This window comes from Humulus lupulus, chromosome 7, assembly GCF_963169125.1.
Source record: "Humulus lupulus chromosome 7, drHumLupu1.1, whole genome shotgun sequence".
In the NCBI taxonomy this organism is placed as follows: Eukaryota; Viridiplantae; Streptophyta; class Magnoliopsida; order Rosales; family Cannabaceae; genus Humulus; species Humulus lupulus.
Window position 1 is genome coordinate 122,168,983 of NC_084799.1, and position 15,563 is coordinate 122,184,545.

Here is a 15,563-nt window from a genome sequence, read left to right on the forward strand (position 1 = left end):
GTGCCTACAAGAGAGAAAAAGAAGAAAGAAAAAACTACAACACAATTGTCAAAAAGATTGAACATTGCATAATTACTGAAATTAAAATAGAGTAAAGAAAAAGTTTAGAAAGCATGGGTTGCCTCCCAAGAAGCACTTGATTTAAAGTTATCGGCTTGACTTTTGGAGAAGCGCTCATCAAAGAGAGGCTTCTTCCCATAGAGAGTGGCATATGCCCTCACATATGAGTTTTTTTTGTGAACGCCCTCAAGCATGATCAAATTTGGAATTAGAAGGCTCAAAAGTTCAACTTAACTTGCTTTTAGTGAAGATGCATGATGGAAACTAAGATATGATGCTAATGATGGTGAAGGAGGTAGTGGCCACATAGAATCTTCTTATGTATATTCTTCAATTACCAATGGCTCACTCAGTTGAGGAATAAAGACTTCTTGTTGCTGAATTTTCAAAAAATCTGGGCAAGTTTGTTGTGATGAAAATGTTATAGCATTCTGGACAGAGACAAATTTTGATAGACATTAAATTATTATTTCCTCTCCCTTTTCTTTACTACTTTGCCTTTGAGAAGGCTCTTCTTCGTCCCCTGATTTTTCCATAGGAAGCTCCAATTCTCTTCCTCTCCTCAAGTTGACTACCTCGTACTGTCCTTTGCCATTTTGTTTTGGACTTCTTAATTCACTTGGCAAAACACCTTGAGGTTAATTAAACAACTCACTAGCTAGATGCCCACTTTGATTCTCTATATTCTTGAAGGATGCAACTTGACTTTGAATCAAGGTATTGTTCTTTGCAAAATACACATACAATTTTGCTATATGTTCTCTCAACAAATCCTTCAATGAACTTGGTTGTGCTTCCACACTTGAAGATATTTCTTGAAAATTCACCAAGTTCTCCTCTCTTGGTCCTTGAGTGTAAGTGTCAAAAATAGGCTCCACATGGATATAATTGTTCTCCCAAACATTATTTGTTATTGGAAAACTCCAACAACACCACTCATTATGTTCTGCCATGTCTTCCAACATCCAATAGGCTTTATCCGCAGATATTTTTTAGAAATCGGTGGTACCATCTCCTTTTTCTACCCATTCTTTTGTTGTAGCATTTAACCCATGGAGGAAAACTTCAAGTTGACACTCCTTGGAGAAACCATGGTATGCAAACCTCATTAGCAAAACCTTGTATCTCCACCATGCTTTGTATAAATGCTCAAAGTCATGTTGATTGAAATTTAAGAGGACTTGTTGATGTGACATCTCTAGTACCTCGCATGAAAAATCAACACCAAACAAACAAAACATTAAAAGGAACTACGAAAATTAAAAGGGAAAAAAATGAGAAAATAAATAAACTAAATTGAAAAGTATTTGAGTTTTACAAACAAAATTTCACTAAAATCAATCCCCAGCAACGACACCAAAACCTTGTTACGAAAAATATATTATACGCAAGTTTATGTACTCAACAAACAAATAATAAAATGATAAGTCAAGTATCGTCTCCACGTGGATTGAAAATTGGAAATTAATTCACACAAGTAATTACTCACAAATCGGTTTCAATGAAACTAAAACATTGAGATAAAACTAAATTAATGAAAAGCAAATAAAACTAATAAGCAAACACTAAAAATGCAATTCTGGTAACAATGCTACAGAGAAATGCTACAACAAACTCGATAAAGTTGACTAGGAATTTAAATATTATAATCATTTTTCAAAAGTCTTTATGGTTTGGTTTTCTAATTAATTAATATATTCCTATGACCAATTAATTTCAAAAACACCAATTTTAAGGACAACTCCTCTAAGTCATACAAGGTGATAATATATTCCTATACCATCACAAAACCGAAATCTCAGATATTAAGAACTTGCATCAATCAAGTTTGTATCAATTAATATTAACATTTCCAGAATGAATAATAATTCAATTACATACTAATGTTGGCCAAACAAAAGTAAGCATTCAACAATATAATCACTTAATTGAACAAAACCAATTTGCCAAAATACAATTGCAACAAAGTATCAAAAATCACAATTTCAAATCTGCAAAATAGTACTAATAAAAGAAAAATTTACTCATAATAAAATGTGCAAAGATTACAAGATTCCAAATTAGAGAGATAGAAAAAAAGCAAAAAACAAAAAAACCATCTTATGGAGTTTGTCACGAGATTCCAAGCTGCTCCAAAATCTTTATTTTTTCATTTTGATTTTTGCATAATCTCAAAATAAAATTACAAATCTAATACACAAACTAAAATAAATTAAACACAAATTTTTTCCTTTTCTTTTTTCTCATTTTTTTCTTCTTTTCTTCTTGCCATCAGCGCAGCCTCCAAGGAGCAGCTGCTTTTGATCTCGGCGTATTACCCATTAACTCCTCCACATTACTATTTCCCTTTTCCTAAATTTTTTTTCATTTAATAAATGGAACAATAATGGTGAGCATTTTGTTTCATGTGGAGGAGTGTATGTTTTGAATGGATGATGGATGAAGGTCCACAATAAATCCTGTGAAGCACGACACACTAGATTGAAATCGTAGGTAGCTTTATTTATTCTTAATCAATTATAACTCAAAATTTGACATTTAAGCCCCTAATAAAACACACATAATTGAAGAAAATTAATTACTTAATGGGAAACTAAATAAAATTAATTAAAAATAAAAAAAAATGAATTTAAACTAATCTAAAAAAATACTAGAATTAAAATTTATTCAAAACTAATGAAAACCCATCAAAATAAACTAAAAATGCTTAAGAATAAAACTAATTTATTGCACAAAAAGAACTAAATAACTCAATTTCATAGAGTTATCAACTTTCCATTGGGGACTATTATATTCTCTAGCAAGAGTAGCTTTGACTATTCAAATGTATTGAGAACGTCGATACCATATCCGCAGTAAAAGGGATATCCAACATGAGACCCTAAGCCACTCGGCCTCTATGTCGGTTGCCGCTAGAGCTGTAAACTACGCTTCTACGGTTGAGTGATATACAAGTTTGTTTCAGGGAATTCAAAAGGATAGCACCTCCTCTAAGAGAAAACACTCAACCAGTGGTAGAGAGATTGTCTCCCACTCCCGATATCATACTAGCGTAGGAATATCCTTCAAGTATCGTAGGAAAATTTGAATAGTGAAGGCTATATTCTTTGATACACTTATGGTATCCTAAAATCCTTTCAATAGCATTCCAATGCTTGATACTTGGATTGCTAGTAAACCTACTAAGTTTACTAACTGCATATGCAATGTCCGCTCTAGTACAATGAGCGGCGTACATTAGGCTCCCTATTAAACTTGCATATTCCAATTGAGCCACTGCTATTCCTACATTCTTTACAAACTTCATGTTTGAATCAAGCACTTTCTCGACATAATGGATTTGACTCAATACAAAACCCTCACTATTTCTTCTAACTTTGATACCTAGAATGATATCGACCTCTCCAAGGTCCTTCGTCATGAAGTTAAAAGATAGAAACATCTTTGTTTCTATTATTCCTCTCATGTCATTACTCAAAATCAACATATCTTCTACATAAAGACACACTAGTATGACATAATCATCACAAGTCTTAGAGTATAAACACTTGTCTGCGTTGTTCTGTCTCAACCCATCCGAAATAATGACTTTATCAAACTTCTCGTGCCATTGTTTTGGAGCTTGTTTAAAACCATATAATGATTTAACTAGTCTACAGGCTTTATGTTCATTTCCTTGAAGAACAAAACTCTCTGGTTGTTCCACATAGACCTCCTCCTCGAGATCTCCATTTAGGAATGTCGTTTTGGCATCCATTTGGTGAAGTTAAAGGCTATATATAGATGATAAAACAAATAACAATCGTATGGAAGTGGTTCTTGCTACCAGTGCATATGAGTCAAAGTAATTTATTCTTTCTTTTTGCTTGAATCCCTTGGCTACTAATCTAGCCTTAAATGTTTGTGTGGTGCCATCGGTATGGTATTTCCTTCTAAATACCCATTTGCACCTAATTGGCTTAGACCATTTTGGAAGGTCAACCAATTCCCAAGTTTGGTTAGACATAATTGATTCTATTTCATCATTTATTGCCTCCTTCCAAAAAGTGGAGTCTCTTGAGGACATAACTTCTTTGAAAGTTTTGGGTTCATCTTATAATTGAACTACTATTGGATATTTCCAACTAACTTCCTTATTATTTTCTTCTATATGATATAGTGTCTCTATTTGAGAATATTTCTCACTTGATCCTAAGTTTTTGAGCCTTTGGCTTCTTCTATGAAATAAAGGTTGCTCACCAACCATTTTACGTGTCTTTTTTTGAGGCTATCTAATGTGAATATGTTCTATTGATTGGTTGTCATTACAAGACACGTTCTCAAAGAATGCAGTGTCTATTGATTCAATTATCAAATTTTCCAAGTCTTATAATCTATAAGCTTTGCTATTCGAGGCATAGCCTACAAATGCATATCTTATAACTCTTGGACCCAACTTAGTCCTTTTAGGGTTTGTTCTCTAGCAATAAGCAAGTACCCCCACACTTTCAGATAACTAATATTTTGTTTCTTTATTTAATTAATAAGACAAAATAATTATGCATTAAAATAATATTATAATTCATATATGCATAAAAATCACTCAATTTATCATTTAATTCAAAATTAATTTTATCTTATAATTCAAATAATTTATTATAATATAATAAATTAATATTTTTTCTACTCATTATTAATTAATATTTAATACAACTAATATATAGTTTCGAATAAAATATATTAGTTTATTTAATTAATTCATTCATAATTAATTAATTACAAATAATTACAACTTAGTGTGAGAAAATTAATTCCTTGCAAATTTAGTCATTTTCTCCTTTTAATTTGTCAATTGTATTCACACCCTTTATAGTTCAATATAGAGGTGACTTGGGTACCATATACTTATAATACTTAGCTCCAATAAACTAGATTATTAATTAAAATATTTAATTAAATAATCTTATTTATTAATTCAATTATTACTCCACTATAAATATGGAATTGTACTCATAGTGATTATATAATTCATAATTTATTAATTACAGATAATTAAAACTTAGTCTCGAAAAACTAATTCCTTGAAAATTTAGTCATAATCTCCTTTTAATTTGTCAATTATATCCACACCATTGACAGTTCAGTATAGATGTGACTTGGGGACCATATACCTATAATACTCAGCTCCAATAAACTAGATTATTAATTAAACTATTTAATTAAATAATCTTATTTATTAATATCGTTATTACTCCACTATAAATATGGAATTACACTTGTAGTAATTATAGAATTATGTTTACAGAATTATCTCAATTTTTCCATTGATATAATCACTTCATGTAGGTATGTCCTCAAGTTTATTGGTTCGATACTTATAGAGTTTGTAAAAATTACTGTTTTACCCTTCTAATTACCTCTTGTTCCTTAAGTACCATTAATTCACTAATGAACAGTTAATTTATGATTATATTATAAATTTCAGCTAAATAACTATTCAAATCCAAAAATAACCCTTAAGAGAACCAATATTTGATCCGTAAAGAAAACATGGACTCCATTCTTGTAAGATCGTTTTCTCAACCATTCATTCGATTGAATCTCCAAAACAAAAGTCACTAGCCTCATTATACTAAAAGACCTTAATGAATGAATCAAAATACCCAATAAACAAGAACATGAATTAATGACTACTCAGGATTTAGATTGATTTACATATGATCATCATTTTATACGAATTAAATACTTATGGCAAACAATATTTATAAGGAAAATAATTAACATTGGTCATGTCATATATAATCTAATTATATAAAGTACATTTACTAAGATTTATATCCACATCACCAAATGCGGATCTAGATTACATGCATTATCGAAAAATGCTTAGTAAATCGTTCTAGCGACCATTGATTAAAGATTTCATACTCTTATATGTTGTTGATTATTTTATTCAGTGTCTATGAACTTAATCCTCTCGTACTCATACAAGATCATACTCTCATTAATGAATATGGAATTTTTTTATATTTATAATTATTCAATAATAATTCAAACATTTCATATTCCATATTAAAATTACATTATTCAAGAAATTGTAATTTTATTTAATTCCAAACAGAAATCTCTTATTACATGCTTTTAGGGCACCAACCCTAACATATTGATGATTTCATTGGATTGTTCAGATCTGAGCCTAAGGGTAGAGCCGTTAAGGGTCTGTTGAGTGGCACAACCATATATGGAAGAAACAATGCAGAAGGAAACCAATTTGGAAGTATTTCCGAGTTTGGACAACTAAGATGAGTTTGAAGGGATTGAATGGAATCATAGATTCCATAAATTTTACATGATGGGATTTGTAAATTTTAGGAAATGAAAGATCAAGACAAAGGTATGAACTTTGTGTCAAGAAGTATCCAACAAACACACATGGGATTGATCGAGTCTCCAGTTTATGACTAGAATATGGATGCAACGAAGGATATCATAAAAAATCAAAGATATGATGCTTTGTGTAATTGGGTGGAGAACGCAAAAGAAACTCACGAGGTGAGGAAAGAGAGAGAATAGGTGTGGGCATGCAATTAATAAGATACATAGTTGTTCCAAAGGAATTATTCCAATATTTGAGGGGAAGGGATGCATGAGTGAGTAAAGAAAGACTAGTTTCCAAAATATGTCGATGTTGATATTTAGAGATAACATTATGTTCAGGTGTATGTGGGGGAGGAGTAAGATATAAAAAATCCAATTAAGAGATAGGAATTGATCTAATGCTTGACATTCCCAATCATTATCAGAATCAAGAGTAGCAATGGAGTGTTTGAAGCGAATTTCTACTAAGGCTTTGAAGCAGATAAAAACATCTCAAACATGAGATTTCTTATTTAAGGGATAATAACAGGCATATCTTGTAAAATGATCAATAAATATAACTTAATACTTGAAATCATCAATAGAGTAAACAAGGGAAGTTCAAGCACCGTAGTAAGATGAAACATTTGTAGATGTTGAAAAATGAAGCTTGTGACTTTTATTGTTCAAAACATGGTAGAGAGAACTTTGACATAACATGATAAAGAATAGGTGATGATGGATATCCTAATCTAGAATGCCACTCGAATGAAGTGGTCTTGATACTGGAAAAGACAACAAGTGGAGAAGATGAATTTGGAGAGGAGAATGACCAATCATAGACACTGTCTTTAGATTTTCTCGTCAAAAGGATTGGCCCCATGTTAATATCCTTCACATGAAAAACAGAGGGTAAGAATTCAATAGAAATATGATTAACATTGCATAATTGGTAAATAGAAATAAAACTCTTTTTCATGTTAGGCATGTTAGGAGTATGTACTGAAAGAATGTTGATGCGTGTCGTATGTCGTATCAAATTTAAATATATATATTTTTTATTAACTTACACCAGCTACTTCAGTATAGCGGTAAATAAGGGTCGAACACACGAGGACTATGATCAAATTATTATTCAAAATAATATTAGACTGAAATTAAAAAGGGGTTTTAGTTTTAATAGCTGAAAACATAAAATGAAATAAATATCAACAATTGAAAAACTAAGTGTTGACGCGGTTCTTCGCCAACAGGTAATGAAGAAAATAAGAGGAAGGGATTAGTGCTTATGTTGAACCGAAATAGATGGATGATCTTTTGAAAATGGGCTGATGACACAATTACATTTTTAGGTGGTTCAAAGGTTAAAATCCTTCTACTCCACCAGTCAATATTATTGCTATATGCTTGGTATTCTTTTACAAGGTATTTCTTACACAATCGAATCCAACCCTTTGCAACTCCCAGGGTCTCCATATTTATAGGAGAGGGCACCTAGGAGTTGGTAAGAAGGTCATCCTGTGACCTTCTTACCTATCATGTCAACTCTGTGACATTCATGATTAATTCCTAAAACCTGACACATGAAGTGTGGTCTAATCAATAGGTAAGGGGGATAATGGGCCGCACGGCCCAACCTAGTCGTGGGCTTCTGAATGCGCACGTTCATGCTGCGTGTCCGAGAAGTCAGGGATATATCAGACACGTGATGTCTGATATATGCAAGTTTACCTTGCGTGGTTGACTTTATAAAAGGTCACAGCCTCCAACTCTAGCTCGTACCATGAGCTGCATGCTTCCCTCGACCTGTGGCCTTCAGAGTCCATACTCAGTCTAATCTTGGTGAACCCTTAAGTTACCTCGAGCTAAGGAGGTAGGATCTTTCGATGGCAGCTCCGGTCTTGGGGATGTCCACGTGGTAGACATGATTAGGCCGTATCTCAGCTCGCTAACAGCCCGTGGAAAAATCAGGGCGTACATTTGCCCCCCAAGCCCCTGCTCGTGGTATACGACGTCGCATAGGGCCATAGGAGGAGCTTTTAGGCTTCCCCATGAACTCTTCATATTCCACATTTCACACAGGCGCCGAATACGTGGAACATCATGGCTGGTGACGGTACGTCTTCCGAGAACCGCATTAAATGGCCTAGCCTATACTCAGCCATCGTTTCTTCTTTCGAGTGGAGAGCCTTGGATCCCACATCAGGGCAATCCAACGGCCCTCCTCACGTGGCCTTTCACATATATAAAAGGGGTGGCCACCTTACGCATGGCCACCCGTTCATTTGGAATTTTTCAGAAATTTTCTTCTTCTTCTCTCTTCATTTTCAAAAGAAAAACCCTCTTCTTTCCGGCTGCCATTCCCAACACTCAAGAAGTTCAGGCGCAAGGGTTCCCTTGAAGCTTTGGAATCAACCACTCCGGCGAAGCCCCAACCCAGACGACCCTTTCATCCTCTTCTCAACCAGAACACTCTGTAAGTCTCCTGACTGTGCATGTTTTGAAATTATTTTTCACTGTAGCTTAGGTAAATATTTACTGTAGCCGCATGCAAGGTTTTGTTGGTTTTTTGTGGGCATGAAGGGTGAAAGCCTTTTAGGTTAGGGTATCGTTTGCAGTAGAAAACCATTTAGGAGCATTGGTGCATTTTCTGGGGAAATTTTCTGGGTAGGATTATAGGTATGCTTGTTTAAAATACCCAGTATTTTGGGTGCAAAACTGGGTAGCTTAGGGGACACGCTTCACAGGCGGTTTTGCCTTTCTTGCCTGCTGAAACTTTCCTTCCAAGGAAAATTCTATCCTGACCCTCCTGATACACAAATTCTGAGTAATCGGGGATTTGTTGGGAGCATAGGCGCGTGTTCATAGAACCGCATGGTCTCACTCTCCACGGGCTGGGCTTACCTCAGCTCGTGCCAAGGAAACACACTCGGATTCTTCTCCATTTTCAGGTCACCTTTTTCTAAAATTTCTTCTTTTTGTTCGCTAGGCGACCAGATGGGACCCAAGAAGAACGCTCCCAAGAAGTCCGTAGGCAGCTCGTCCTCCCAAAAAGATAAGGGAAAGGAGGTGATGGTTGAATCCCCGATTTCCAACTTCGGGCCAGTAGTGGAACGGGAGCTTAAGGTGGCCCCCAATGCATTCTTCGAGGAGGAGAAGATCATCTCGAGGATCACTGACCAGGCGAGGGTAAACAAAATATTCCTCTCCCATAACATCGAGCTGGGGAGAGGAACCGTGATTGCCCGACCTCCCTTAGAAGGCGAGCGGAGCTGCACGCCACTTGATGAGGCGTTCTCAGCCTGGAGCGACGAACATTTCAAGGCGGGGGCCTTCCTCCCGCTGGACCAGTACTTCGCTGATTTCCTCCACTACGTGAGGTTTGCCCCATTCCAGCTCCCCCCCAACTCTTACTGTTTGTTGGCGGGGTTAAGATACCTGTTCTTGAAACAGGAGTGGGTGGTCCCCACTCCTGCAGACATTCTGTATTTCTTCTGCCTCAAGGCCAGACCGGAGCAGCGGGGGCGAGGTGACGGGTTCTATTACTTGACTTGGTTCCCCAACACGGCTGCGGTCATCGAGCTGCCCAACCACCCCAACGACTTCAAAGACCAATTCTTTATGTCGATGGGGTTCCGAAACTGCGAGCTGTACTACTTCAACCGTCCTCGTAAGTGCCCTTCAACCTTAGCTCGTAAGTTAAGCATCGGTTAGCTCCTCCTGTATCCATTTATAACTTAGAAAAATTCTGTAGCTATCTTCGCGAGGACCGAGAAGTCGGTGATCCTCGGGAGCCAGTACGAGACATTGGCGGGCTTGCCCCCAGTAAGAAGGATTATCGCCAGCTCATGACAGACGAGACGATGCTCGCCTGCCAGCTGATCTCCCCAGGCCAGACTTTGAATTTTTGGAGAACCCGGGCGCCTCCCGCAGCTCGCGAGATGAGGGCCATCCCCGAGGAGGGGGCCGCGGGGGATGAAGGTGAGGAGGACGAGGTGCCCCTCGTGAGGAGGAAGCAGGCGCTGGAGGAAGCCCATTGAACGAACGAGGAGAGGATCCGGTCCGGAGTAGCTGCAGGCCCCTCTGGCCAAGGTAACCCATATATGTTTAGGAACATAGATAGGGCCACTGCAGACCCCCGGCTAGCTAGGTACAATCCTAGACAGCTCGTCCGACGCCATCGAAGTGACCCAGACTTTGACAAAACCCTGCTTAATTGTGTCGACCAGCTCATGCTGGACTACGAAAGTAGCCGCCCTAGGGGTACCATAGTTGTTGACAACACCATAGCCTTTAGGTCGGTCCTATTCGAGGAGTATGGGACCAACCTTCGGTCATGGCCTTCACTCCGGGAGGGTGTTGTAGCTCCGGTTCTTAGGCAATATGTAGAAGAGTCTAGTCCTGAGTTAGCCTCGGATCCAGAACCCGCGCCAGCTCAAGAAATAATTGTCTTAGATTCCCCCATAGAAACTCCAGGGCCGATGGTTGTGACCATAGATTCCTCTTCTAGCTCGGGGGGTAGGATTCCTCTTAGTATATATACATACTTGAGATTCGCTTCTTTTTTTTTGTTTTTGTTTTTGCATGACTGCTTATTGACATATTGATGTTGTCTTTGTTTTGCCAGAAGAGATGTCTCAGCCCGGGGGACAAAACCTGCGAGCTATGTTCACTGGAGGAAACTCCCCAGCCGGGCCTTCTGGGCCCAAAATGAAGAAGCTCCAGGTGGCGAAGAAAGCCGGTGGGACCCCAACCAAGTCCCCTGCAAAGGCGAAGGAGCAGCCCCTAGCTGCCCAGGTCGAGGAAACTACACCTCCTGCTGCAGGGGGCATCATGCCCCCACCCCCTCCGCGAGCTCCGGCCTTCATCTGGGACACAAGGGCGGAGCCCGGGGCTTCGGCGATTGTGCCTCCCGAGGTGCGCATCCCGGTTGACCCCCAGGACCTAGAGAGGATTCCAGATGTCTTTCAGGGGATGGTGTATGAGACGGCGAGCTACGCGATCAGCCACTTCTACCGCTTCAACAAGAAGGAGCTGCGGGCCATCGAAACCAGGAGCCCGGTGGGCGTAATGGAATTGTCATTGGGCATGGCCCTAATGGTAAGCTCACTTTATCTTTATTTTTGACTATCATGCCTTGCCCTGTTTTTCCTCTCTTTTTTTTCTAAGGCAGTTGCCTCTTTGTTTTCGCAGAGCGTCTTGGCCCTTCACTGGAGCATAGCCAGGGCCAAGGCCCAGCTCGAGGATATGAGGGGCGAGCACTAGGTGGTTGTTGCCACCCATCAGACTTCCTTGTAGACGGCCCAATAGAAAGAAAAAGAAGCCAAGGATGCCCTGGCGGCCGTGCAGGCCAAGTTGGAGGAAGCCCGTCCCAAGCTTCAAGAGGTCGAGGCTACCAAAGCTGCCCTCGCCGCTGCGCAGGCAGAGCTAGACACTGCGAAGGCTGGGGCCGAGGAGGCAAAGGCCGCCTTGGAAGCCGAGAAGGCAGCCTCCAGCACCGCCATGGAGGACATGCTCTACCACTGCTGGGTCTACAACTCTGACGGTGATTTCTCATTCTTGGGAGCGGACTTCTGGGAGCCCTTGCTGGAGGGGTTTAAAGCTCGCCTCCAGAAAGAAGCACCTTCTGAGACCTGGGAAGCCTCCGTCGTAGCCGAGCAGGAGGGTGAGACGACGACGTCCACGGGGCCGACTGGTGGAGCCTAGGGCCTTTCCATTTTGCTCCCATTCTTTTATTATCATTCACCTTTTTTTTTTTGTAACCTTGCATGAGGTTTTTTACCTCGACACATCTAACTATCAATTTTATTTTTAATCGATTTATTTCCTTTTGCCTTTACGCATTTTAGTTACTATTTTTAAAAACTTAGTTCGCGTTAATTTTTATCAATATCTCATGCTTTTTAAGAAAAACAACGATCAATTAATTTAAATTAACTTCTAAGTTTTATGACCTGGTTATGTCCAAGAACTTAGTTTGAAAACTTAGTTCGCGTTAATTTTTATCAATATCTCGTGCTCTCTAAGGAAAACAACGATCAATCGATTTAAATTAACTTCTAAGTTTTATGACCTGGTTATGTCCAGGAACTTAATTTAAAAACTTAGTTCGTGTTAATTTTTATCAATATTTCGTACTCTTTAAGGAAAACAACGATCAATCGATTTAAATTAACTTCTAAGTTTTATGACCTGGTTATGTCCAGGAACTTAATTTGAAAACTTAGTTCGTGTTAATTTTTATCAATATCTCGTGCTCTTTAAGAAAAACAACGATCAATCGATTTAAATTAACTTCTAAGTTTTATGACCTGGTTATGTCCAGGAACTTAGTTTGAAAACTTAGTTCGCGTTAATTTTTATCCATATCTCGTGCTCTCTAAGGAAAACAACGATCAATCGATTTAAATTAACTTCTAAGTTTTAGAACCTGGTTGCATGCAGGGTAGAGCTTAGTTCGCGTTAATCCTTTATCAATATCTCGCGTTTTTTAAGAAAAACAACGATCAATCGATTCGAATTAACTTCTAAGTATTTAAGGCGACCTGGTTATATCCAGGTACCATATGCCCCCCCAAGTAACTGGGAAAGGGTCTTTCGTGGTTACTTTAGATTACACTTGTAAATATGTACAATCATAAACAAAAAAGTTAATTCTCATTGCTTAACACATAAAAAATGGCCCTTAGGCCTTACAAGGGGGGTCATTGATAATATCTCTTCAAGTGGATGTCGTTCCAAGTTCGTGGGACTGCCCCCCTATCGAGCCGAGCTAATTTGTAAGTTCCTTCTTTAATGACCTCGATGATTTGATATGGCCCTTCCCAGTTTGGTCCCAATACTCCATCTTTGGGATCCTTACCGGCTAAGAAAACCCTCCTGTGGACCAGGTCACCAATGGTAAAGGCGCGCTTTTTGACTTTTGAGTTGAAATAACGAGTGATTTTTTGCTGGTAATGTGCGAGCTGGAGTTGCAAATCTTCTCGTCTTTCATCAACCAAGTCAAGGGAAGCGCTAAGTAGCTCATGGTTGCGATCCTGGTCATATGCCTGGACTCTATGCGAAAGTACCTTAATCTCCATAGGGAGGACTGCCTCACTCCCAAAGGCCAGGGAGAAAGGAGTATGACCCGTAGGAGTCCGATGCGAGGTCTGGTATGCCCGTAGAACTTGGGGGAGCTGTTCTGGGCAGACCCCCTTGGCTTCGTCTAGTCTCTTCTTAAGGCTCGCCTTTAACGTCTTGTTGACAGCCTCGACCTGGCCATTCGCCTGAGGATAGGCCACGGAGGAGAAAATTTTCACAATTCCGTACCTTTCGCAAAATTCGGTGAATAGGTCGCTGTCGAATTAAGTCCCATTGTCGGAAACGATTATCTTGGGCAGCCCGAATCGGCAGATAATGCTCTTAACCACGAAGTCGAGGACTTTTTTGGAAGTTATCGTTGCCAAAGGTTCTGCCTCAGTCCACTTCGTAAAGTAGTCGATGGCCACCACGGCGTAGCGGACCCCACCTTTTCCAGTAGGGAGGGCGCCAAACAAATCGATCCCCCAAACTGTAAACGGCCATGGGGAAGAGATCATCTTCAGCTCGACTGGGGGAGCTCAGGCAACTGTGGCGAACCGCAGGCACTTTTCTCACTTCTTGACATACGAGATTGAGTCTTTGGACAGAGTGGGCCAGTAATATCCTTGCCTTAAGACCTTTAGGGCCAAGTTTTGCCCCCAGTGTGATCTCCGCAAAAACCCTCATGCACTTCCTGCAGGATGGCCTTTGCTTTGCTTGGAAGAACACATCGTAGGAGAGGTAGGGAGTGCCCACGTCGATACAGCACCCCGTCTACTATCGTATACCTGGGAGCTTGATATAGTATTCGCCGCGCATCATTACGCCCTTCAGGTAGCTTCCCCTCGGTGAGATACTCAAGGATGGGGGTCATCCAGGTCGGCCTAGAATCGATCTTCTCGACCTCCGCCTTGACTTCTTCTATACTTGGTTTCTCCAAGAATTCTACCGGCACTAACCCCAAAGCCTCCGTCTCCCCGGAGGTGGCGATCTTGGCAATAGCATCTGCGTTAGCGTTCTACTCCCGAGGTATCTGCTCGATTGAGCCTCGCCCAAACGCGGACAGCTCAACTTTAACCTTTTCCAGGTAGGCACCCATCTTGGGTCCTTATGCTTGATATTCGCCCAGAACCTGGTTTACCACGAGCTGGGAGTCACTGAAGCACTGGACGGAGCTCTCCTTCAGCTCCCAGGCTATCCTTAACCCGGCCAGTAAAGCTTCGTATTCAACCTCGTTGTTGGAGGCCTTGAATCCGAATCTCAGTGCCGAGTGGAATCTATGTCCCTCAGGGGATATCAAAATGATTCCAGCCCCGGAGCCGTTCTCGTTGGATGATCCATCCACGATGCCTGGGCTGAGGTGACCTGGGGTGAGTCTTCTACAGGATCCTCCCGGAATCCTGTGCACTCTCCTACAAAATCGACCAGGGCCTGACTTTTTATAGCATTTCGTGGGGTGTATAAAATCTCAAACTGACTGATTTTGATAGCCCACTTTAACAGACGTCCCGATGCTTCAGGTTTCTGCAAAACCTGCCTTAAAGGCTGATCGGTCATGACGAGTATTGAGTGGGACTGGAAGTACGGCCTGAGCTTTCGGGAGGCCGTGATAAGGCAGAACGCCAATTTTTCCATCAAAGGGTATCGGGATTCAGCTCTGAGAAGTCTCTTGCTGATATAGTAGACTGGTCTCTAAACCCGGTCTTCTTCTCAGACTAATACGGCACTACCTGCATCCTCTGTGACAGCTAGGTAGAGAAAAAAAGGCTCTCCTACTTTTGGTTTGGATAATACGGGCGGCTCGGCCAGGTGTGCCTTTAGCTCGAGGAAAGCACTTTCACACTCTTCTTTCCACTCGAACTTCTTATTTCCTCGGAGCAGGTTGTAGAATGACAAGCACTTATCGGTGGATTTTGAAATAAACCGATTTAGGGCTGCCACCGTTCCTGTTAGGCCTTGGACGTCTTTGCGCGACCTGGGTGAGGGAAGCTCGAGTAATGATATGATCTTGTTGGGGTTTCCTCGATTCCTCGGGTATTGACGATGAAACCCAGGAATTTTCCTGATTCGACTCCAAAAGTGCACTTCTGTGGATTAAGCCTCAT